Raw genomic sequence first — 25,734 nt, 5'->3', positions numbered from 1 at the left:
ATGCATTTGCTGCTGGCATTAAACTATCTCACTGCAAGTTACACACATGCAAAATAATGTTTCATTACAAAATCAGAACATTAGTTTATGTGATGACCGTGGAAGGAAATCACTCTTCCTTTTACTGCTTTTGCACATTCACAATTAACCCTATTACATTCAGAAGCTTGTGTGCATATTTATAAGTATGCAGTAAGAGAAAATGTACGCTACAATTACTTAGCAGTTACTTATCGTGAAGTGGTTTGCTAAAAACTTTAATGAGTAGAGTTGATGTAACAGTACCTTACATTTTGTGATATACGATATATGGGAAATGTGTTCCAATTTGACAGTAAAACTTCTTTAGTAGCAGTATGAAGAAATAATAGTAGTTTATGTTTTAACAGAGGTACATTATCATATGAAGTTAAATGTACTACAACAATAATAGAGGTAGAATTCAGAAAGAACTTACTCAGGGGACTAAAGATTACATAGTGTGTATATTAGCTGCAGCCAGGAAAGATTCAGAATGCACTTACTCAGTGTTTGTGTTGCATGTTGCTATGTTAGAGGATTCACATAATCCTTTCACAAACCCCTGTGCTCTCTACAAAACATTAGGACTTCACAAGCCGCAAACACACATGACTATGAATGAGGTATATGGCGGACAGTGAAGTGTATACAGACATAAACATGAGAAATATTTGCTGTTTAATCCTGAAAAGGTAGATCTGACTTTGAATGCTGAAGATACAGGACTAACAAGGCTGGCATCTATGTCCTAGTTCAGCTTTATTATAAGAATTTTTATCAGCAGCCAACCAAGCTAAAGGCTCATGCAATCTATCCTACTAGTTACTTCTCTGCTATGAAAGCCTTAGCTTTTTTTTAGTACTTCTCAGGTCTTTCAAGCTCTTCAGACTGGCACTGAAGTAAAGGATATTTTTTCTTCAAACATCTGTAGGAGTAAGTTAATTTCTTTACTTGCAAAGAAGATATATCATCATTACATCTCTGACTTCAGACATGTACAGAGTTATTAGTTTTAATGAATAGTTTAACAATTTCCTCTGTTTAGTGAACTGGGTGCCATCTTGCCTTTGTATTTTGTTTGTGACCCAGGATTTTGTAAGACAAAGTCTAATGATATTAGCAAATGAACTTCCATTGCCATAGCTATGTGTCTTCTGCCTTGAGCTATCTTATGAAAATCAAGTATGTCAGCTGTCAAGACACTGATCAGGGGCATGACACCTAAAGCCTTAAAAGAAAAACTGTGGCCAAAGATATTGAGAAATTAGATGTGACAGTACCTTCATCGTTTTCTTCCTGCATCTGAACGGACAGTTAAAAAGCCTGAAAATCTGCCGGTAAAGAGAAAACTTAAGAATGAACTCTAAAAGCCTATGAGTTGAAAGAGAGGACAAAGGATTGTCATCCCTGTAAATACCTTTAACCAACACTATTGATATTAGTACAGGGACTGACACCATTTCCTTCTCTACATTATCTATTCTTATGGTGACTTACAATCTAAATCAGGGTCTGATGTAAGACGTGAGTGCAGCTTTTGGTTCCCATATATCCCTAGACTTTTCTTCCTAGCTTTCTTTCACATATAGCTCGGATTACAAAACAAGATGGTACTTACGTATTATCACAACCAGATTTCCGCGGTTGCGGTACTATGCTTCCCGATGAGTTAATGGTACCAGTAATACATACCAAATGACACAGGCAATGTTTTTTTTTTCACAAAACACTTAGTGTATGTAGGAATATCACTGTACTATTTGAGAAATGAATCTTTCAGTTAGTTTATGTCATTTACCGACACTACTGTCAACTTCTCAGTACATGACTAGTGTAGTACCACCTGTCATTAGTTTGTAACAACACTACTTTCAGCCTCCGTTATACCACTAACTTTGGAAATCTGTTCATGCAGTTTCATACTATAGTTTTTATAGTACTTTAAGGTATGTTTTAAAGTTTAAGAAAAATAAATAAACAATTTACCAAAAACATTTCCAGGTCTTCGTTTTTTTTTATCACTTGAAAATAATATCCTAACACATACAGTAATCCTTTCTGCAGTATGACAGCAGTCCAACCAAGCATTTCCAGGTCTCCGCGTTTTTCTATTCTGTAGTACGAGACCAGTCCAATCAATTGTAAAGCATGCATAACAGAAATTCAATTTTCACGCTTGTTTACCCTACGAAATTTAGGACAAGCTAATTTGTACCCAGTAAAGATGTAACATAACAAAAAATGCTAACTCCCACACTCCCGTTTCAGACCAACAAGCATTTCACCGCAACCATGAAAATCTGGTTGCGATAATACATAAGTACCAGAAAGACTCCTTCAACAAATGTCATGCTTCTTGCATGCATTTAGCAAACTGCGACTATGGAATTTCTTTTGACTGTTTAATAGAAATTGATAGGAGCAGTCACCCGTGTGTTGTACCTGAGGCTTCAGAAGAGTAAAACTAACATAATCTACAGGTTAAGTGATCCAGGAAGAACTGTGACTTTTATCTTCTTTACTTTCCAGATGCATTTCCTTTCTGTATTTATTTATTTACATTTGATTACAGAGAAATTCCAATTGGATTAGTGTCCATTTTTAGTGGTGGCTCATGGAAAAAAGCTCCAAAGTATTACAAAAACATTTTAAGAACAATAATTTTACAATCTTCCAAAAAGGATACAATAAAAAGAAAACAATAAAAATCTTATACAGATTAAATAATTATACCAAATTAGACATCATGTAAAAACATTGTCAAATAATAGATACAACCTATATCAGAATGATTTAATATTTAGAGAAATTTTAGCCAGTGTATTTGATGGGGTAGTTCTAACACGTTTAGGCTTTTAGTGCTATACAGGGTTGAGTTCTAAATTTAGATTTTGTAATGTCATTGGCGGTTAGTAAAGATAGGAATGCCATAAAAAAGTGAGAGGATAAGGAATATATTGATGTTTCTAGTGTTAGTTCTGTTGTTGAGAAAATTATTGGCTCTAAAAGCATCCCCAGTATCTTCTAGAATTCCTGAGATTGTGTTTCACCTTCCTTACCAGCATTGGTGGACCTGAGATTTGTGTATCTATGATTTTCTTGTCCCATATCAACTCAACAATCTTTGGTGGACAGGGAGTCAGGTCCTACAGTTTTCACCACCAGCTCAGTCCTGTATGATTCTACACTAAGACTTATTCTTGATAGTCAAGACATTGATGTATCCTTCCTCCTTGCTTTTCGGAGTACTGCACATAGCCAGTTCCACCTATGACTGCATGACTTTGAATCCTTAACACATTCGCACCATGGACCTTTGACATTCATTTTTCTCCTGGCTGCACTCAGTATGTCTCCTTTCCTACAGTCTAGCTTCTCTGAAAAAGGCCTGTACTTGGGGTATTCATGTCACAGCAAACATTAATATTACACCAGTAGGATGTGATGCTTTTAACTTGATCTCCAATATTTGGAAACGTATGGATCTTCAAAAGAAAGAAGGGCTGCATTTCCTTCTTCTCTAATCACTGACTCTGAGTTTGCAGAGATACTGACATTTATTTAGTATAAGGAGGTGTTTTTTCTTTCTCTATTTCCACTCCTCAGAGGAGGCTTCACGTGGTCTCACCTGGATTGTGTCACAGGTACATGACACTTTCCATAAGTTAGCTATGTAAAAATATAATAAAAACATGCACTGTCAATGGTTCCACAAAAGGAGTACTACATATTTCATTAGCCACTACTGAAAATGAGAGTCATCTAAGCCCACTCAGAGATCAATTGCTACTGTCATTAAAAGAAGTCACAACTTCTAAACATAGCCTGTCCATCCTTCTAACAGCAACAAGAAGTTCAGGACAGGTTAAACAATGAGTTTATGATTCTGACACTTTATTATTGAAACCACTTAAATGCTGCATGACCTGCATAATTTACTAGACAACGCAGGAAACACTATGGGGTAGCTACCGGTGAGGTCAAAAGAAAGCATCAAGGTCCAGGTGGCCATAGCAATGATTGTGGGCTTCCTGATTGTGCATCAAAGCTATTACACTGTGTGTGGGTCTAGCTACATGCTAGGACTTCAACAGTCTCATTTTTTCTAGTGAATCCTTACCATACCTCTCAACCTCTAATCCCAAGAAATCTGGACAAAGCTGAAAATAATGGAGGGACAAAGGCCCAAAAATAGGGACAGATTTTAAATTTTGCTCCCATAAACTTAGAAATGATTTGTATTAGTATTCATTTTCTGAAGGATACAAAGTCTGAAACTGAAATGTCTGTCCTAATTTAGTGACTTCATTCCCCAGTGATTTGACAGTAACCCAGGAATTTTATGAGGAACAGACCAAAAATATGAGGCAAAAATCTGGACATTTCTGCAAAAATCTGTACAGTTGAGAGGTATGATTAAATATTACCCGACCTACCTTTCCAAATACTTTTCCACATATTTTAACCAAGTCTAGATACAGGGGTATGTGCCTTTCAATTTGCTTAATGTCAAGGCAAAGTATTTTAAGTTTATTAAGGTCCAGACAATGGGAGTTCAGAACTTTACATGTAATACATGCTGACATAAGTTCTCATGTTTCTTTCACATGGGAAGAAGCTCTGACAGTACTTAACAATTCCAACTGATTTAATTGTGCGAGAGTTGCATATTTCCAAAGTGAGATAGCTGCTATTTTCAAGGCTTCTTGGGTTTTGTGTTCATATATATAGTATGCCACTGATTCTTCTATCTAACTTCACCCATTCTAGTTAATTCAACCCATCAGTCCATAATTTGGTAAAAATCTCTGTCAAAAATCTACACCTACATTGCTTTGCAAAACACATCCACTGTGCAATATTTACATCAGCTCCCAATGAAGCACAGCATTCTGCTGGTTCTTTAAGTATCTCTCTCTCTTTATATATATATATATATATATATATATATATATATATATATATATATATATATAAAGAGAGAGAGAGAAATAGAGATGTATATGTGTGTGTGTGTGTGTTTTATATATATATATATATATATATATATATATATATATGTATATATATATGTATATATATATATATATATATATATATATATATATATATATAGAAGAAAGTACCAGCTCAGAAAACAAAAATAAGTTTGAATATTTAGCAATGAAAGGAGCACTGTGCCCTTTTTGTTTACTTTTCCTAGCTGATAGCATGTCAATTATGTAATGCATTACTAAAGTCTTTTCTGTGAACTACTGTTTATGATTCAGTGACAGAGAAAATATATTGACCCTTTGGAAGATGTAGAAATTCACATTAATGCAATTTATTTGTTATCTGAATAAATGAAATGGTCCTTCCTAGGCCAGAAATGCAAGCACAGATATAGAAAATTATTATACCATGATCCCCCCAAAACGTGCACGCTGATTGGCCAGCGTGCCCGTTGTAAATCGAGTTATACTAATGGAAAAAGGTCCGGTCGCCCGGACTTTTTTCCATTAGTATAACTCGATTTTTTAAAACACTGTCTCGCTATGTTAAATGGGTTTAACATAGCGAGACAGCTTTAAAATAAGCAACGGAGATCTCCGTTGCTTATTTTAAAGCTGTCTCGCTATGTTAAACCATTTAACATAGCGAGACAGTGTTAAAAACAACGGAGAAAGCAAGATCTCCGTTGCTTTTTAGTGTTTCGCTATGTTAAATGAGTTTAACATAGCGAGACAGTTTAAAATAAGCAACGGAGATGTCCGTTGCTTATTTTAAAACTGTCTCGCCATGTTAAACTCATTTAACATAGCGAACACTAAAAAGCAACGGAGATCTTGCTTTCTCCGTTTTGCTCACAACTCTGATGTACTGCGCAGGCGCGCAGTACATCAGAACTGCCGCGGATGCCAGACATCTGCGGAAGGGCAGTAAACAGGCATTATACTATGCCATTATTTAAGAAAAGTAATAGTTTCTTTTCTTATATAATGTCATGGTATAATAGCAATAACCCACTTCTGGGTGTGGGTAATGCTAAATTTACCCACGGTTGGCTTTGTTTGGTCCCTTGGGCTTCGCCCTCGGGACCAAACCACGCCAACCGTGGGTAAATTTAGCATTACCCACACCCAGGCGTGGGTTATTGCTATAATATTCATGGATCTTTGCAACCTGGTGCAGTGGGTGGAGCTCCAACTCTGACTTAGGAAAACAGGGTTTGATTAGCAGACCCTATCAATGGAATATTCAGGTTGGGATGAAAAGGACTGCAATGTGTTGGACTGCTTAGCTTTTCTTGGGGGATAGCTAATGTGGCATGCACTTAGGGGTACAAAGAGTAGATACAATTTTGTTGATGGGGACCAGAAAGAAACATTTCTATTCAAAGATGGAATAATTTATTAATACAAAGAGAATTGTTTGAAAGATCATTAAAGTGCATGGATTAGAGAAGGGCTTACAATTTAAACTGGGAAAGAAATGTGATCTCTTCCTCTAACAATCTGATAGCCTTTAAATCATTTACTTCACCCATTCCTTATACCATTACGATGAAAAGCAAACCATTCTTCATTGAGGCTGATACTGTTGAGTTAATAATTTAGTTTTGAATGGGTTAAATGTTTTTATGTGAACGTGATAGTCAAGGTAAATCTAAGGCTTCAGTCTTAAAAAGATGTCATCAAAGAGAAAGAACAATTACTCATCCTTCTCCAAATTATTAAATGTATGGTAATGATACATACAGTGTGCTTCATTAAGACGATTGAGCATGAAAGAGCCGCATAACTGACTGAATAATTAATTGACAGTACCAGAGTCTCTGATTATATTTATTGTATGAGAATAACAGTTTCAGTGCAATGATTTCCACTCTGAGTATGAAAAAATATCTACAGTGTATTATCAAGTAGGTACAGTGGAAGCATCTGTAAGATAGTTTGCTAAGATGTTATTATGCTGCCAATTAGTGCATAAAAAATATTTCACTGTTGTAAATTTATTCTGTTCCCCATGGCACATTGTAGAATTTCTTATTAGACTACATTGCTGCATTGCCTATACTAAGTGGCATCATTAAAACATTAGTGAATGCTGTTTCATATTAATTAAAGTGTTTTATTACTACTGTGTTGCATTTGTATGCAGATCAGACATTGCATAATACAATTTTCCTTCTCTTGGACCCACTTTATAGATAAAAAATGTAATTGTATAAAGTAATCTCAGCATTAAATGTATGCATTGTGTCCATCAATGTTATTCAGTTGTTGCACTGCTGATGTAAACATGTGCACATGAATAACTATTAAAAGCTTCTAGGGGTAAAATAATCAACAGACTCTGTTCAAACACAGCAGAATTCATAAGGTGCATGAATATATTTTTACTGCATTTTGATTAATTTATACCGTGAAGCCAATCATTTAATTCACAATTAACAAGACTGATAGAAGTAATCAAGGGAGGAAATCAACAAAGCACTGGTTAAATGTTAGGTACCGTTTGCAGTAATATAATTGCTGCATTATTTTATTTGTGTTTTAGATATGACATAGGTGAACTGGACCACAGGGTCAATTTCAACCATAACTATGATATAGAATCAATACAAAAGGATGATTTACAAGGTACAAAGGCCAACAGGTAGAAATATACATTTCAGTTTACTGAATGTGCACAGCACATAATTAATGGCATACAGCATCCAGTGGTTTTGATATGGACTGTATAATGAACCTTTCTGAACAGCTGCAGTAAATAGCATAATGAAAAGAATTTAGAGAAGCAGCTATCAGTTTGTGATCCATTTCTACGTGAAATAATCGTCCAACTAATGGTCTAATTGGCTCTCTTACCTTCATAACACTAACCCATTTACTCCCTGGGGATAGAACACTAGGATAAATCATAGTCATATTGTGGACAAGGGGTCTACAGTATATTTATTCATTAACAAAAGAGCCTTATAGGTTGCTGGGAGCAATGATTAGAATGCTGAGTCTATATATATTTTTTCATTTGTTCAATGGCTTTACCTGAAGAAATCTCACAACTGGTGAGACGAAAAGTGCTTTGTGTACATTTTAGAATGGGTTTTATTGTTTTTAAAAAAAGTTTACATTAAAGAAAGTGTTTATTGACACTGTCAGGGTGGACTCTGCACTTCTCTGTGGGTGTGCTGGATTGGTTTACTGTCTATTTCTTAGTTGAGTGTTTTGTCCTTATGGCCTCAGAGAATTCCGTGAGCTCACCCACTGTTCTGACACAAAACAGTGATGTTGATAATCTAACACTTTTAATTGGCACACTTAGCCAGCGAGTAGAGGATATTGCATCCAGAGTAGATTCATTCATGAAGGCTACAGCAGTTTCGCATATATCTAACCCTCCTTGTAGCTCTTTGCAGAGGCTTGACTATAACCTTGGACAATGCGATACAAGGAGTAATCCGATTTAGACTGGAAACCGTATATCCCACAATACAGTATTTAACATGGAACCAGAGAAACAGCCTAGTTCACAAGAATATTCTTCACCTAACAGGCACGACTCTGCAGTAACAAGTCAGGAAACACCCACAGGACTTATTGGGGCTCTGATATTAAATACATGGTTAAGAGAGCCACTGTCTATTCAAACACCATCCACAAGCAAGGAAATGGAGCAACCAGCTAGGGGGAGTACCAACATCTCTAACTTACTGAAACAGTTTGATCAAAAACTCCTTAAATACAAGAAATTGCAGGTGGAGATAGCATATATTCACAAATGTATGAGTGAAAATATAACACAGAAGGGGTTAAAAGTATTGCAGTTCCTAACTGGACTGATGGAAGGGTCCAAGTTCCACAAAGATCTGATGAAGCTGTTTGACAGACATGGTTACAAATTGCTGGAGCTGATGTGTAAACACTACCAGCAATTCGCAGATGGCCTAATAGAAGAAGCAACTGTGTTGAATAACTGAATAAAGGAAAATTCAGACTTTCATAGGTACACGTTTGACTACAAAAGATCTTTTACAAGCATCGACCAACATACAGCTAAACTGAAAAGTGTAAAACTGAAAAAGTTGAACAGGGACCGGCACGTCTACGAAACAGGCTCTGCCTAACCGAAACCTGTACCATCACAAACTAGGTCACTGATTGGCCAGATAGAATTAGGGGACGGTACTATTGGTAATTCAGCTGATCGCGGAAGTAACAACTACAGGAGAAAACGGCAGGAGAACGGCGGCTTTCAGCGAAGACATGAGGGTTCCGATGCAGGAAATAAAGGTCCTAACAGAGCACAATTTTCAAAAGGGTTGAATAATACAAGGAACAAGCAGGTGAATATGGATAACTACACAACAGGGGAAACTCAAAATTTTCAGTAACCAACCTTGACCTACAACCTAAGGCAATGGACTACCAGGACATATTACAACAGCAAGAACAAATGGGAACATTAAGTAATGCTTCAGTAAGTGACTCTCTTTCTTGTAAAATCATTTACAACACCAAAATGGATTTTAAAGTGTTCACATTTTCTGATTTATGTATTGACCTTATGTTGGTTGACTTATTAGCTAAGAAGCATACTTTTGTACCTACTTGTAGAGTGGATTTGCTAATACACTGACAGACTTAAAATTATTTGTAAGGAAATTAAACTTAGCAGTGTTATTGGTTCAAAATAACCAGGTAATGAATACATTTCACATTGCTAGTACTTACAACCCCCTATTACATTCCACATTAGCACTGTATGAGCGGATATGTGAAATGGACATAACAAATTGTTTGAACACTGGCAGGTATTTGAATTTGAATAGTGTTTTAAGTAACATTACTAAAGCAGAAAAGCAAGCATTGTCATTACTTAAACAAGCCCCAGTTAGGGTAATGCAACCCGGTAAAGGGGGCGGAATAGTGATTATGAACAATGAAGACTATGTAACTAAAATGACTAGGATTTTGGATAGTAATGTGTATATTGAAGTTTCTAGAAATGAGCTTAATGCAGCTTATAGAATGATATGAGCGTTACTTAATGGCATGTTCATTGAAGGGAATAGACCTGGACCAACTGAATTATTTAAATATGCCAGCAACAAAAGTTCCAATACCATTTGGAATACCCAAAATATGCAAGAGCCTGTGTGACCCACCTATGAGACCTTTAGTTGATGCTAGAAATAGCATCACATATTCTTGTGCTAAATTTGTGGATCACCTATTAAAGAAGTATGTTAAGGAAGAGGGACAAATCTGTAAGGACTCTTGGAGTTTTTTGGCCAACATTAACAAATTTGAATTTCCTGACAGTGGACATCAAGGACTTGTATTCTTCAATTCCCCACATAGAGGGTGTAGAATGGATCAGCAGTATATTATGAAGGAAAGGGGCCTCAGTGGCAGCGACCTCACTTATTGAGGAAACAGATATTATTCTATCTTATAACTTCATTACTTTTAATGACAAATTTTACCTCCACAAAATAGGGGTGGGGATGGGCTCCCTTTGTGGAGCCAGTGTAGCAAACCTCATAATGGCGTATTAGGAAGAAGAGTACATAAAGAAACCAGGACAGACCCCCTACCAGATCCATTTCTACATCCACTTTTTAGATGACATTTTTATGTTTATTGAAGGGAATGAAGCCAAAGATGATGAATTAGTAACATACTTTAACAACACCACACATTTTTTATCCTTCACTTTTAACTTTAGGAAAGACAATATAGCATATCTAGACGTGAATTTAAGTAAAGACTATTTAAATTGTTGCTATTCAGCAACAATTTATAGGAAAGACACGTATTCAAATACATTTATACATTTTAGTAGTTGCCACCCTTTCACCAAAAAAGTTCTGTGGTGAAGGGGCAACTAGTAAGAGCAGCACAGATAGTAACTAAGGATACTGAATTTGTTATTGAATGTGACAAATTAAAAGAAATGTTCTGTAGCGGGGGTTACCCCAATTACCTATTGAATCGATTATTAAAGGAGGTCCAGGATAAAAAGGCTAAGGGGTTTTTACAAACCAACACTGGACAGGCAAAACACACCTGAAATCATTGTGATAGAACTAAACCATGATTCAGAAATGAATAATTTTGTCCAGTGTAGTTTGAGTACACCATTTAGCTCAGATGGATATGAAATTATGAGTATTACTTATAAAAACTGGGACATTATTAGGAATGACTCAACCATGATGTCTAAGCTCCAAGGTCCACCTAGACTGTTTTTTTAAACAAAGCCAAAATTTAAAAACTTTCCGGAATCTAAGCATCTAGTTTCCAAGTATGGAAACAGAAATGGCATGTCTAAATGTAACATGTGCCACTTTTGTTCATATATGACAACTGGGACATCAGTTACTATCAGGGACAGGGAATATAAGATTAAATATAAACTAAACTGTCAGTCTAAAGCTATGGTTTATGTGGCCCAATGCCAGCAATGCCCGGCATTCTACACAGAGAAGACTGACAGGAAGTTTAGAGAAAGATTTTATGAACACATATACCAAATAAAGAAGGGCAATTTAGAGAATGCTTTGACCAGACATAAACAAGAACAGGTGGATCACACATTTAAGTTTAAGGCAATCAATAGCATTATTCCTGATGGGAGAGGAGGTCCAAAATCCCTGCACTTGGAAAGATTAGAATTGATTTGGCAGCTTAGGACAAAAGCTTGTCTATTTCCTGGGCTGAATGAAATTTATTCCGTCATATGCATATTAAAACTAAAAAACCTGTTGAGGTAGAAAATTGGTGAGTAAGCACACGGGATGTATACTGCTTATTATTGTATTTAGTATATCAGTGTTACTGTTTATTTATTTATTCATTTACTTTGTATTTACCTGATCTTAGTAAAAAAGTATGTGTCTATATATATACACATATATATATATATATATATATATATATATATATATACATATGTAAGGACATAATTTTATTGAACCTATTAATTGTAAGGTATTGATTTATCACTCTACTAATGTGAATTAATTTGCAGTGGTACAAGGCTCAATTTTTTGTATTTTTGGTTGTATTAACATGCTACTTGTATATATATATATATATATATATATATATATATATATACACACACACACACACACATATATAATCACTTGCACAGTTAATACATTTCTAATGTAAATTCTTTGTACTGGTATACATAAGGGTTTTTATACACATATACACATGAATGATATTATATATATATATATATATATATATATATATATATATATATATATATATACCTTTTAATAGTATGGAATGTTTTTAAAAAAATTGTCATTTTATAGGATATTTAACATACACATATATATGTATTTTTACATATATATATATATATATATATATATATATATATATATATATATTATATATACTTACCCAACAGTAAGGAGCCTTTTTAAAAAATATGTGATGTAATAAGATTATATTATTGTGAAGGTAGTGAGTCATCTTCATGGTTATTGATGAGTATTATACGTATATGCTAGTTTGTAGTTTAAGGGATGCATAGACAGGTTATGGAAAAGAGACCTTTAATTAGCAAATTAGTAAATTAGTAATTAGTTTGCCTCCATTCATTGGTTGCTGGGAGCAATGATTAGAATACTGAATGTATATATATGTTTTCATTTCTTCAATGCCTTTACCTGAAGAAGTCTCACAACTGATGAGACGAAAAGCGCTTTGAGTACATTTCAGAATGGGTTTTATTGTTTTTAAAAAAAAGTTTACATTAAAGAATGTGTTTATTGACACTGTCGGTGTGGACTCTGCATGCACTTCTCTGTGGGTATGCTGGATTGGTATAAAGCCTTATAGGTTAATTTATTCTTGGAGATGAGATTTGTATGATAGGTAGATGACCAGTCTACCCTCCCATATCTGACTAAACCCCTCACTATAGTAACCATGGCTACATTTTACTAATGCCTAGGAAGGAGAGGCAAACTTGCACATGCTCTGTCCCGGCTTACAAGCAGCATCTAATTAGCACAACCCAGCATCAGCTGCATCCCAGTACCAGCTGTATTCTGCAGTATTTCTGTTGGCTGGCTATGTTGAACAATGCAGTGGGTCTAGCCACCTCCCTCCTGTCAGTCATCCAGTCCCATCATCCCTGCTTGGCCCTTCATGCAGCCTGAATTGCTAATAAAACTCATGTTATCTGTTAACCCTCTATCCAGAGGAACGGGACTGCATATACAATATGCACTATTTGATTTATTTCTGGTTGAGATGGTGGTGCTGTTTCCAGTTATATACTGTGTAATCCATAGGCATGGCACACTTTTTTCAGTTTTACACCAGAAGTTTGCTAGTTCTCATTACTACTTTTCTTACATTTATCCACTGTTCCCTTTGACAGGTAGTAACTCATCACCTTCCATTTTCCCTTTTTTCCTTGAAACCCTATTAATTTTTCCATGTCATACTATTGCTTACAAAGTCTAGAACTCTGTTGTGGAGCTCCCCTTTCTCACAGTGGCCCCTTGTGCTCCAGTTGCTGGATATTACATTTTCACCTGTATTTCGATTAGTCTTATTGTCTACATTTTTTCTTGCTAATTCCACTTGTTATTTCATTTACCCACATGCAAAATTCCCAGGAGCTTTGTCCCTCCTTTTTCCATATATCCTCTGCCAGAACTCCAGAGATTCTGTCCGGATCTTTTGTACGTTGGTTCACTTTCAGAACATATATTTAATACCTGCCTCTTCTAGCATGTGTCTGCAGCATCTTGAGTCTGTTTTTCACCCCTCCTTATGTAACCTTTTGGTATGGGATAATATCTGTGCAACATCCTGATATCTGCTCTCCTGCCCCATGCATTTTCTGCATCTTTGATGCTACTTTGAGGATATTTCACCAGTCGCTTTCCACGGTCTGCTACCCTTTCACCTCTTCCTATCTGTTTTTTGTGGCTACTGCCACCTTCTCTGTCATAAATCATTTTGCTTTTAACCTTATCCTGTTTTTCCAGTATTCCTTCAGGTCTTACTTTCCCTTCTCCTTTTACTTTTCTCTTCCTGAGTTTCTGCTTCATCCTTTTCTCCAGCCATGTTTCTGTCAGTTTGGTGAAGGTCCATCATTTTGTGCTTATTCAAATTCCTGTATTAATTCATTTAGGGTTCTGAATACTAGCTCGCTTCCATTACTTTCATAATTTCATAAATCTTACTGTCCGCCTTTCCTTCCATTTTTTTCTGCTTGTTTCTTCTCTATTAAAGTGTCCTATCCTCGTTTCTCTCATATACCACTTCCGTAACATTGTCCTATTGTCATGTTGACCTATTTCGTTAGTGCTTCCTCATTCTTTTTTTTTATATATTTTTCCTACCCTCTCTCATCATGTATTTTGATCACCCCCTCACTCTAGCTATCTAAGTAGGTTACATTCTAAGGCCTGCATGGGCATGTGTGGGAGTCCCAAGTCACCTCTTTTTAGTCAGTCCTAGCTTGTTTTTTTAGATGTTTCTTCCTTTCTCTTTCTCTGTTTACCCTTCTAAATTTGCTAGTTTGGTTTCCATTAGCAGATACATGACCTAACAGGGAGACTCTTCAGTTCAATCACATTGAATCTGCATAATTGTGTGTGTGTTTTATATGCCCCACTCTCTAGACCTCACATTTTTATTCCTTTCCTTTCTCAATTTATTTTGTGGTGTATCACTTAATGAGTATTCTACATATATACTTCAAGTTGTTTGGTGTATCCTCTCACCTTAATGCGTCCAGCTCCTCCCTTTCTTTTTTTTTTATCCTATCCTGGTCACCGCTTTCTTTTTCTGTTTACATTTAAGTCCTGAGGATCTTTGAAACCTTGCAAACCTGACATTATTTCCTTTATACTCATTTTAACATTCTCTAACATAAGCATGCAGTCATCCCTATATCTCAGGAACCATGAGAGAGAGAGAGAGAGAGAGAGAGAGACAGAGAGAGAGAGAGAGACAGAGAGACAGAGAGAGAGAGAGAGAGAGAGAGAGAGAGACAGAGAGAGAGAATTCTTCACATCAAAAGTACCATCTCTTCCTATTTTCCCCCTTTTGCTTTTATCTGAGCTTAAACTCTGTTAGTACCCATTAGTTCATTTCTTTGCTTCTTCCTTTCAAAAAAAAAAAAAATTCTGTTACTCCAGTACTATTCTTCTGAGAATCTCACCCAGTCTCCTTGTATTCACTTTTGCTATTAACTTGCTGACTGAATTTATTAAGCAGTTTGGTTTGTAATCCCCTGCTTCTGCCTTGTCTCCATCCTATTTTGGGATCACCACCACCCTGCATCTTTTCTTTGTGTGTCCCCATTTCACTCATCCTTTCATGCTCCTCCTTAATAACTGTCCATATTGTTCTCTGCTCCAGCTCAAGAACTCTACCTGGTATGCATATGGCCCTCTTACCATCCTGTCTTTCATTGCCATCTCTATCTCTTTGATCTTCTCCATCACAATTGTTGTATTCCTTTTTGTTCTCCATATTCCTTTTACTTGGTACCTCTCGCCTCTGTTTGTGACCTCACAATGGACATTATTTTTCTTCATTTGCTTCTGGAATATTTGTTGGTAGTATTCCCTAAAGACTTCACTAACCCTGCTGTCCTCCTCTATGATCTTTCTCTTTTTCCCTAATGTTTTTTTTATCTCTGTTACCTTTTCCCATTTTTTTTTTACTTGCTAGATGTTTCCCCATTCCTCCCCAGTTATCTTCCAGCAGTAATTCTACTGCAGTTGTTGCCTTTCCTTCTAGTTCAGTTTTTATTTTTGCTTCCTCTGTCCTTAGTTGCTTCTTTCCCTACACTATTGTTCTACATTTCCCTTTGTATCCTGCATACTTCTTCCAGAGTTATTTCCTCCTTATCATTTTCTATCCATTCTCTCTCTTGTGATTTTCCCCTACATGCTGATTTGATTCTATTCCACCATTATTTCTCAGATTATGTCTTGTCTACATTGTTCTACACCCCTGTCTCCCCTATCAGTTTTTTGTAGGTGTTGCTTCTTTTCCTGGTCTTTCCACCTGCAGCTTGCCCATCTCCATCCCACACCCTCCCCTTGTTATCTCTCTTTTCATATTGTCATTGCTACCCACTGCATGGTCGGATGTGTAAATTTCCCATATTTGCCTTTTCCACCATTTTTAGAGTTTGCTCTTTTCCCAGTCTATTGGCTTGAATCAAGGAGTATTTGGTTAAAGTTTATTCCCTCTTTTCAGGGTATATTTCCCTCCAAACATATCTTTCCATTCTCTTTTTTTATTTTTGTTTCTGAGTTTCGGTTCTTCTTTATACAGTACATTGTTTTGCCAAACAGCCTTTCTTGGGAACTAATTTGACAATGAAGTCCACTCCAATGATTTCCTCTCCATCTCCTTTAATCTGATACTGTTCTTCAAAGAATTTGCTGTAAAAGCCATGTGTATCCTTGTGTAGAGCATAAAAGGTTTCATATAGTCCATGCCCTTTTTCCTTTCGAAATGATTCATCTCCCCTCCCTACTTTTCTGCACCCATTTATTCACTATATATAAATCCTTTCTTAAAAGTGTGGCCACTCCCCTCTTGCCAACCCTATGGCATTATTGTCTCTTTCTCCTTTGGGGTACTAAGGGCTCATGAACTTCCCTCCTTTATTAAATTTTTGCCTTCCTGGAGAAATACCACATCTATGTGCATTATACTCATTTTGCTGTGCACTTCTTCCTTTTGATTGCATTGCCTCTCATTTCTTCTCTCACATCTATCTCAAAGACTAGGCAGTCTGGTTCTTGATGGCTTCCATCCTGTTGGCCTCCTTCTCTTTTTCAATGTTCCTGCCATTATTCTAGTTTGCTTTCCATCCTTCATTTGACCATTCTATCTGGCTCTGACCCTCTGAGGTCTAGCACTGTGCATCTCAATGTCTGCAGCGTTAGTTATAATGTCGGTTCTTTGTCTATATCTTCTTATTCTGCTTCTTGTACCATTGTCCTTGCTTCTGCTGTGATTGCTATCAGACTCTCCTGTTCTTCTGGATTTCTGATTTGATGAGTTTCTTGTTCTTACTATGATTTTTGTGTACTCCTCTCATACTTTCACTGGTTCCCATATACTTTCCTCCACTTCTGCTGTCTACACTCCCTAGAAATTTTGTCTGCCCCATTTATCTTTCAGATGTAACTATAAGTCATAGTTTACCTTCTTTGTAGTTCTTTTTCCTACAGGTACTTCTATATCAGATGTTCTATGCGATGCTTGCAATTCTACCTCTTATCTGACCCTTCACAAATTTGTCTGTCAGTCCATTTGTAAGTTCATAGACTGTTACTATGCTTGCAGACCAGCGGAATATTGAGGAGTCTGGCAAAAATTTCTTGTTGACCCTTAGCACTGTCTGCTAGAGTGATTTACACAAGGTCACACAATAACCAATGAAAGTTGAGAAAAATCAAATGTTGTACAACAGGAACTACAGCTAACAGTGTTAACCATCTGTGACAACTGCCAGGTTATGATGGTTTAGTTGAAGTAACTTATTTGTGTCTGTTTCTCCAGCTTTCACTCTGCATACTGTCCTTAACAAAAACACATGCTTCTCCATCTGTATGGAGTTTGTGTCTTGTTTACAGCTAATGAGGTTTGGCTTTATTGACCTGAATGTTACCACAAAGACTTGAAAAGTAAAAAAAAAAAAAAAAAAATCATGGACCCTCAGAAGCCATGTAGCTGTAACACTTGATCACCTTAAGGGGTCATTTGCATATATCCCATGACATCCAATACAGGAGGTATTTCACAGTTAAACATTTAGCTTGGCTGGGTTTTTCTTGCAGTTTTTCACTGAATTATCTTTCTGTGTGTCCTTTTTACCATTTAGTTTGGATGTTTCTATTCCATATTTCAGTGAAGCTTGCATGACAAGTCACTCATTGCTTTTCATAGTTTATGTGGTGAATCACAATAATTCTCCACCAGTTTCATAAACATTAATTGAAGTGCTCTAGCTTGTCTTATAAATTCTTCTTTAAATTTTTAGTTGTGCAGGCATGCTAATAAGTGTTTCAGCTCTTATTCTCTTACACCTCTCATTCCACCAACTCTGTATATCGGCCTGTTATCCGTCCTTGTAATCGGGGTAAGTGAAATCTTGTTTCCAGTAACCCCAGTACTATTCTTTTCAGCTTTATGTCCAGGACATTTTCTGGTACTTGTATTATCCTTATGCTGTTTCTTCTGTTTTCTAGATCATCCAGATGTCCTGTATTCTGTTATCCTTCTGTTGTGTTCTTACACCTCTGATCTCAGAGATGCTTTGCCCCCCCCCCCCAAGCCCTGGATTATTTCTTCCAGTTTATTAATTTCTCTTTGTTGACTGCGTATTGTTTCCTGCATTAAGCCTACATCATCTGTGACTATCATCAACTTTCAGAACAGTTAACAAAGCCGTTCTTCCTGTGAAACTGCTTTAAACCTTTGCCAGGCCTTTCTCTTTCTCCTCCATCCTGTGATTTTTCTTTTTTCACCTGGAACTGGCTAATTACTTTTTTCCTGATGCATTGCCCAGAGCCTTAAGCCTAAGCAGCCATCCTGAGTTATTTTTTACATGTGCATTTGGTCTTGTTGAAGAAGTGCCATCTTAGTGCTATTTTGATTAGTGAAATTGATTTGTTGCAGTGATGTTTGGGCCTGATATTGATAAGGCTCTAGGGATGGTTATAGGATAATAGTATGTGTGAGGGGAGGGGTGGGGTGTATGTGATTTGAATGATATGGAGAGATGTAATACAATAACATGTATGTTTTGGCTTTATAGAATCTTCTAACAAAAGCAGTGTTTTTGTATGATTTGTTTAATGAACAAAATAGTGTTGACTAAGTGTGTAAAGAGAGTGCTACATATTTCTGACAGTTTAGTAAATGTGTTCATGTCTCAAGGATCTACTCATAAAGCAATGTGCTCTCTTTATAAAGATTTGAAGATTCTAACTATTTTATTTAATCCAGGCTTTTTTGGAAGGGTTTATGTTTTTTTTTTCTTCACATCATCTTTGTTCTTAAATATGTGGGAGTAATGTTTGCCTGCATGCTTGCAATGAAAAGTCTCTATTGTTAATGCACATTTTGGAAAATAATGTTGGAATTGCAGACTCATTACAGGTGCTTGCCAAACACAGGAATTAATACAAATGAATCTATACTAGTAGCATACATAGCGTGGGGGAGGGCACTAGCATGCCGATGAAAGAACTGCATAAGAAAACTGAGGTACAATGGTAATAAATAGTATTATGTCACAATATAGAAGAAGTAGTGCTACATCAGCGAGCATGACTGGCATGATGAATGTCAGAAACAAGAAAGGCTAGCATGCCAGAGTTAATCTACATGTATGTACATAGTACAGTAATTTACAGCTGCAACTAGTGGCTACCTGTCACAAGAAGGGTAGCATAGCTTCTTCTGAGTTTGCTTTGTAAATGCCACCACAGACTATGCAATCAATGGCCATGGGAATGTCTGGATGCAAGAAATCAGACATAGTCAATCCCATGCCATACTACAGAGAATATATCCCATATAGGTTAATGGAATTTCCTTATAGCAAAGATGGCCAGTATTGCACATACCTTTGTTTCTACATGGATGGTCAAACCTTGCATACTCCTTCATTCTGCCTTTGGGTAATGCATTTTCACTACATATCCTACAGCATCCCTACTCACTTGGAAATTCTCTACTATCTGTTTTTTTTTTTCACATGGTGGCACATCAGCTCCTTTCTGCCCCCTACTCCATTGGAATGGATGGCTGAAGTGAAATTATTTCAGGCTTTGGCTCCAAATACAGCTCCCATTGCATGTTGTTCTGCTAATTTTATTCCTAGCATGGCTCCTGTCAGGTGCCTCATGAATTACAGCAAAGAAAATTAGTGTGTGTCATCACGCAGTGCCACCTTTTTTTACATTCTTTCATTTGCATATTTCATGTGCTTCATTTGCATAAGGTCCTCATTTTCTTATCATTATGCATTAATTGACGTGCTACATACAGCACTATTTACCTTACCTTGACCACACTGTCTGCGTCTTAGAATTGATACATCCTGTGCATTGCTGTTACCCACACTGTTTTCCACTACACAGTGACCTATGAATCTCAGCTTAGGTGTGTAGTTTATTTAGGTTATGGCATACATTGATCTGTATTATTTGTTGGGCTGAGTCTGCAGTCTGTTCTATAAGGTAATCTCCATAATGGAAGTGTCAGTTTGTGCCCCTTTATCTGGGGCTTCGTTGATGAACAGCATAAATAGTTATAATGGACCTAAATTTTAGCTTTGAAATACTTCAGGTACAAGATATTTTGATCAATAAAACTCTGATTATGAAAATAATCACACTATACCTTTGGAGGTAATGTTTAAAGCCTTGTATGGCAGTTATTGAGGCATTATTGTGGAAGGGTAAGGCAGAGTTTTTATGAAATATATTACATGCCTCAGCTATATGAACTGATACACATTCTTGGTCTTTTTGTACATGTAATGTCTGAAAGTCAGACACTGCATAAGAATACTATGACCTTTAGGAGAGCCTTGTTTTTTACTGTTAAAGTGGTTGCTGAGTTTGAGATAGTCATTTAGCCACTGAGGGACAATCTTTTACTGAATTCCAGAGAAGATAAAGGATTTTATTTCCTGTTATGAAGTGGTCTGATGTGGTGTGGATAGAGATTTTGGGTACAAGTCTACTAACTGTACTTCCCTAGAGGTCATGTGAGATATCTTTAAATAGGAATTATTGATTGCACTTTGGAAATGCACAGCAATAAAAGTGAAATATCCATGCAGGAATTTGTCAACTGGCCACCAGAAACAGCTAAACCATATGGGTGAATGCACTCCAGCTGTTTATTGGGCTTTGACAGTTGAAGGGTGTAGACATAATAGTAGCTGAGGATTTGTGGAGTAGGATTATGTTGTGGGTAGAATAGCTTCCCTGGAGTAGAAAGCTCTTCACACCAAGTAGATGGAAATGAGTGTCCATTTCCACATGTTGTCCCCGCAGTCGAGTGACGCTAAAGACATGCAGATAGGTACAAGCGTGAATGGGTGTGCCTTCTGTGAAGGTTGGGCATTAGGATGGCAACTCAGCACTGTAATAATCCACTGCCAATCATGAGTGGACCGGAGTTCCGCTGTAGCGATCCCTAACCAGGAAAAGCCGAAAGACTATTTAGTTAGGAGAGATATTTAATATTCTGCTGTTATACTGTGTGGGACTCTTTGCAGATAACTCAGTTCCTCTTAAATTATTTGTGTTCACTGTGTAAAACAACAATTTGATCTCTAATATAAGTCCTTTTCTTATTGTTCCTCCCTTTTTGCATTTTGGTTTTGGTTACAACATTGTTTCTAGGTGTGTAGATTATTTCTGTTCTTGTACCCTGACCCAGCAGGGTCTGCTTCCTGATTTTTGTTTTTGTTTGTTTTGTTTTGTTTGCAGAAGTAGAGAGTCAAGGACATTTGACATGTTTGGCTGTTTTAGTCATTAAAGGGAAGTAGTAATCTTATAAAAAGAGTAAAATGTCTAGGAAATGCTGCAATGTTGTGTTGAAATATTTCAGACATCACAAAAACTCAGTCAGTGATTTCCAGTTCAAAAGGGAGACGGGCGATCTTCTGTTTTAGAAAAAGGCAAACATTACAAACTTTACTGAAGTAGGGAGTAATGCTTGTTGAATGAGCTCATCAATGTCTAATGGTTATTGATAAAAAGATATGTGCAATGTGATGATTAGCAAGTGGCAGTATCATTTAAGCTGTATGTTGTTGAAGAGAAAGCAGTGTCTGTGCCTCCTCATTTTTCCATTATTGACATTCTATGGAATTTAGAAACATTAAGCACTTCACAGGGGATGAATTTGCATGATGAGCAACCATGTGCAGGGGCAGATTGATTCAGAGATTACCATGATTTGCTACAAACTGCCAGAGCCAGCCTATTCTGCAAATGACCCTATGACAAGCAAATGAGCAATATTATTAAACTGGGTTAATGGTGAATGAAATGATGGCAAAAATATGATGGAATGATTTAGAAATGTATCTGTTTCACACAGCGAGATGCAACCATCAAGGTTGTTGTTATGAGTAAATGCCTGGAATTATAGGGAGAAAGAGAGAGGCCAAGAAAACATTTACAAGGTGTATGAAAGAAGCTGTTCTTAACTACAAGTATATATGGATATGTATGTGTTTTGAGTCTCAGCATTTCTGAGTCATTCATCTGTGTCATTACTTCCATAACACAGAAAAGGTGGACTGCTGCTGTATGGATAGAGGCACCATGTGTGAGCAGATTGAGATGTGTCACCCTGATATGCAGTCTTATGAGATCCTTGGATGACAAATCCCTGAAGAAACCATGGTATGTATGGAGCTGACCAATGGGGACATGGTAGGTATATACCAAGCATCTGACTCAAGTATACTCCATCAGTTTCTCGGTGTCCTGCTACAGCATGTGGAGAAGAAAATGCAGCTCTCATGTGCAACAGTGATAGAAGCTACACCACTCATGAACAGGAAAATTAGAGATTTAACCATAAAGAGTTCCAGTCCACCACCTGCATGTGGTCAGCAATATATAGGCTATGACATACTATGTAGCAGCAGGCCACCCAGATAGTATCCACAATTCTCACGTCATACAGACGTGTGAATTATATCACTGATTTAAGCAAAGTGATTCTCCACATGGATGTCTTATTGGTGATGCTAGATATTCCCTAGAGCCATGACTAATGACACCGATAAAAAATCCACAGTCTGAGGCACAGAATGCATTCTGAAAAAAACTCAAAACTATTGTCAAATGTGTGTTGACTACTAAAGGTCCACTTTCACTGTCTAAAATTCTCTGCCAGTCTCCTACTGAATGACCCTGTGGCCCGCAGTAAAATATTTGCAGTGTGTACACTATTATAAAAGATGGTGCTATAGAAGCACTTACATCAGGGACAAACATTCAGGAGGAGAAAGTCCAGGAATTAACAACATAGGAAGTATCTAATGAGGAGTCTGTAGTGGTGTTGACTGCAGGGGATGTCTGTAGAGTCTATAGAGGTGCTGGCTGCAGAGGATGCCTGTGTGAGGCAGAGCTGGGTGTAGTAGACATTAGCAGCAGCTAGGAGGTAGTGTCTAGTTCATAATTATGGGCTAGCTTAAACATAACATGCATTAGTAATCATTATCCATGCAATAATACAGCCAAGCTGTGCTATGTTATGAATGGATTAACCACATTGTACATAATAATCAGGCTATCCAGTCAGCAGAGTACAAAGGGCATGTCACAGCTGTCATATGCACAAGTGACCAGGACCAGCTATCTCTCATCTCTTATAGTTACGCGCTGGTTGGTATCATAGTTACCTGTACATTACGCAGTACTTTGTAGGTCATAATGTCCTTAATTAGAGAAGTTTCACATCACTTCTCATTCTCTACTCATTACACAGTGACAGCAGCCAAACATGGAAGACAAGCACTTAGATCCTGAAGATTATTTTTTAATAAGATACTGGCTACATTATCACTTGTGCCTTATAGAGTGGTCATTAATGGATCTATTTATAATGTGGGGCTGTTAGTAATTTGAAGCGATACATGTGCTATCTAGATAAGCACATTGACTGATGCAAAATCAGAACAGTGATATTTTCTGTTATAAGCAGTGACAAGGAGGAAGGATCTCAGGTCAAGGGAGACGGAACTACAATAAGGAGTTATGGGTAGGCAGATGAAGACATGCTATGGTTGCAAAGGTAAAGCACAGTAGTTGCAAGCTGTCTGAGTAAATATGCCATAATGTATGAGACATCCTTGGTATATGAAATAAACAGCAAGTTAGAAGTTTTCTTACATTATTGTAACAATGTTACATACCTAATTAATTAGGTTAATCTCTCTCACTAAAAAATCATGGGTGTAAATTATAAAAACTGCATTGACTGCCTGAAAGCTTTATATCTCTCTTCTGGGTATCATACAGGCCACTGATGTAACTTGTGCCTCACATATAGAGTCTCAGGAGACCCCCATTATGTCAAACTTAAAACACATTCACAAGTCCAGTGGTGTAGTAAGCACATGCTCAAGGGGCATAAATCTTTTTTGCCAAATTAATAGAACATGTTGGACGGATAGGTATGCGTCACAAATAATGCCACTCCAATGGAACTGTCTTCCATGCCACATAAAACAGGACTTCTATTACTATATTCACACTTAATTTGGATGAATGGATGAGTGACCACAAATTCCACCCCAGTTAAGCACTACTGGCCATCACTGATAGGAGAAACATGTAATTACCCCACGTATACTTGTTCAACTCATCTTTGCATTTTTGTATGGCAAACTCTAATGCCAAATAATTACCATGGGAATGCAAGGCTAGTCTTAACATCCTCATTGAACAATGGCCTAGTAACAACTTATGAAGCAATGAACCTAGGAACCTAAGTAGACAGAACAGTGCTACCCTTTGTACAAAATGAACACACACCACACCGGCAGGGGGTGACATGGTGTAGCAGTTAGAAACTAGTACCAGTATAATATCTGAATGCAACTACAAAAGAGAATGGAAGTAGCTTTCATAAGATAAATCACATCTCACCTTCTCATTTTGTGACACTCTATCTTGACCTGTCATATGGAGGGACGCAGATTAGTCAAACATCTTTGAAGGAATGCCATCCTAATGCAAACCAATGCTTGGTGGAAGATAGAAAAAAAACAGTAACGCAGATAGCTGTAATATCCATTCACAGCAGGCTAACTTCAAGAAGTCTGCCGTATAATTTTATCTATGATAGATATAATGATTTTAGTAAGTTTATTAAATGAGCAGTGAAATCACACTCTAAATGTTCACATTCAGCAATCATCTCTGTATAAGAAATTAACTCTGAATCACTAAATCTATAACAAAAAAAATAAATAAATATATATATATATATATATATATATATATATATATAATATTCAAAGAGAGAGATTGCATATAATATATAAAACACACACGTGCATACATGTATATCTATCTAGCTATCTATTTATCTATCTATCAAGGCATAGGCAGCAAAATATGTACATGTGATTTTAAAACATAGCCTGCAAGCATATATAGAAATGGAAAATGTTCAACAATGTAATATATTTAAACTTGTGAAAAGTGTAGGCACTGCAGTGATCATAAGCATCCAGTCATTAGCTCTGAGCTTGTGTAATGTGCTACCTGCTTTCAAAAGGGTGATTACCTAAAGAGCAGTGTAATTTAGCTCTAACTGCAGCACTAAAAAGCCTCATAATGCCCTTATGTCTAAACACTTTTGTGATAACACTTTACTGTAGGCTCCATTCAAGTGATAATAACGCCCTGCTGGTGCTACACACAAGTGGTAGGTATCAGCCCTCAAGCAGTTATCAAACGAGTTCTAATGGCTAGTCATTAGTAACTTTTTTCCCTCGCTTTGTCCATATTTTCTGAAGAGCATTTTCAGTGAATGGTACTTTATTCTGCAGAGCATTACTTCAGGCAGCATTGTACGTTATTTTTGTGTCCTGCATAGCGTGAACTGTTAGAACTTGCCTGTTTTGTGTTATAAAAGAACCCCTTAAGTAAAATTCACTTAGTCA

General features: G+C 36.8%; 1 protein-coding gene across 1 annotated transcript in view; it reads right to left on the bottom strand.

Moving 5' to 3' along the window:
- ZNF804A (zinc finger protein 804A) overlaps positions 1-25,734 on the bottom strand; it is a 1,529,955-nt gene that overhangs the window by 417,738 nt on the left and 1,086,483 nt on the right. The window lies entirely within an intron of this gene.

Source organism: Protopterus annectens, chromosome 6.part0 (genome assembly GCF_019279795.1).
Source record: "Protopterus annectens isolate FY-2018-M chromosome 6.part0, PAN1.0, whole genome shotgun sequence".
Classification (NCBI taxonomy): Eukaryota; Metazoa; Chordata; order Ceratodontiformes; family Protopteridae; genus Protopterus; species Protopterus annectens.
The sequence above is the reverse complement of the archived record's forward strand: the minus strand, read 5'-3'. Positions and strand labels throughout refer to the sequence as shown.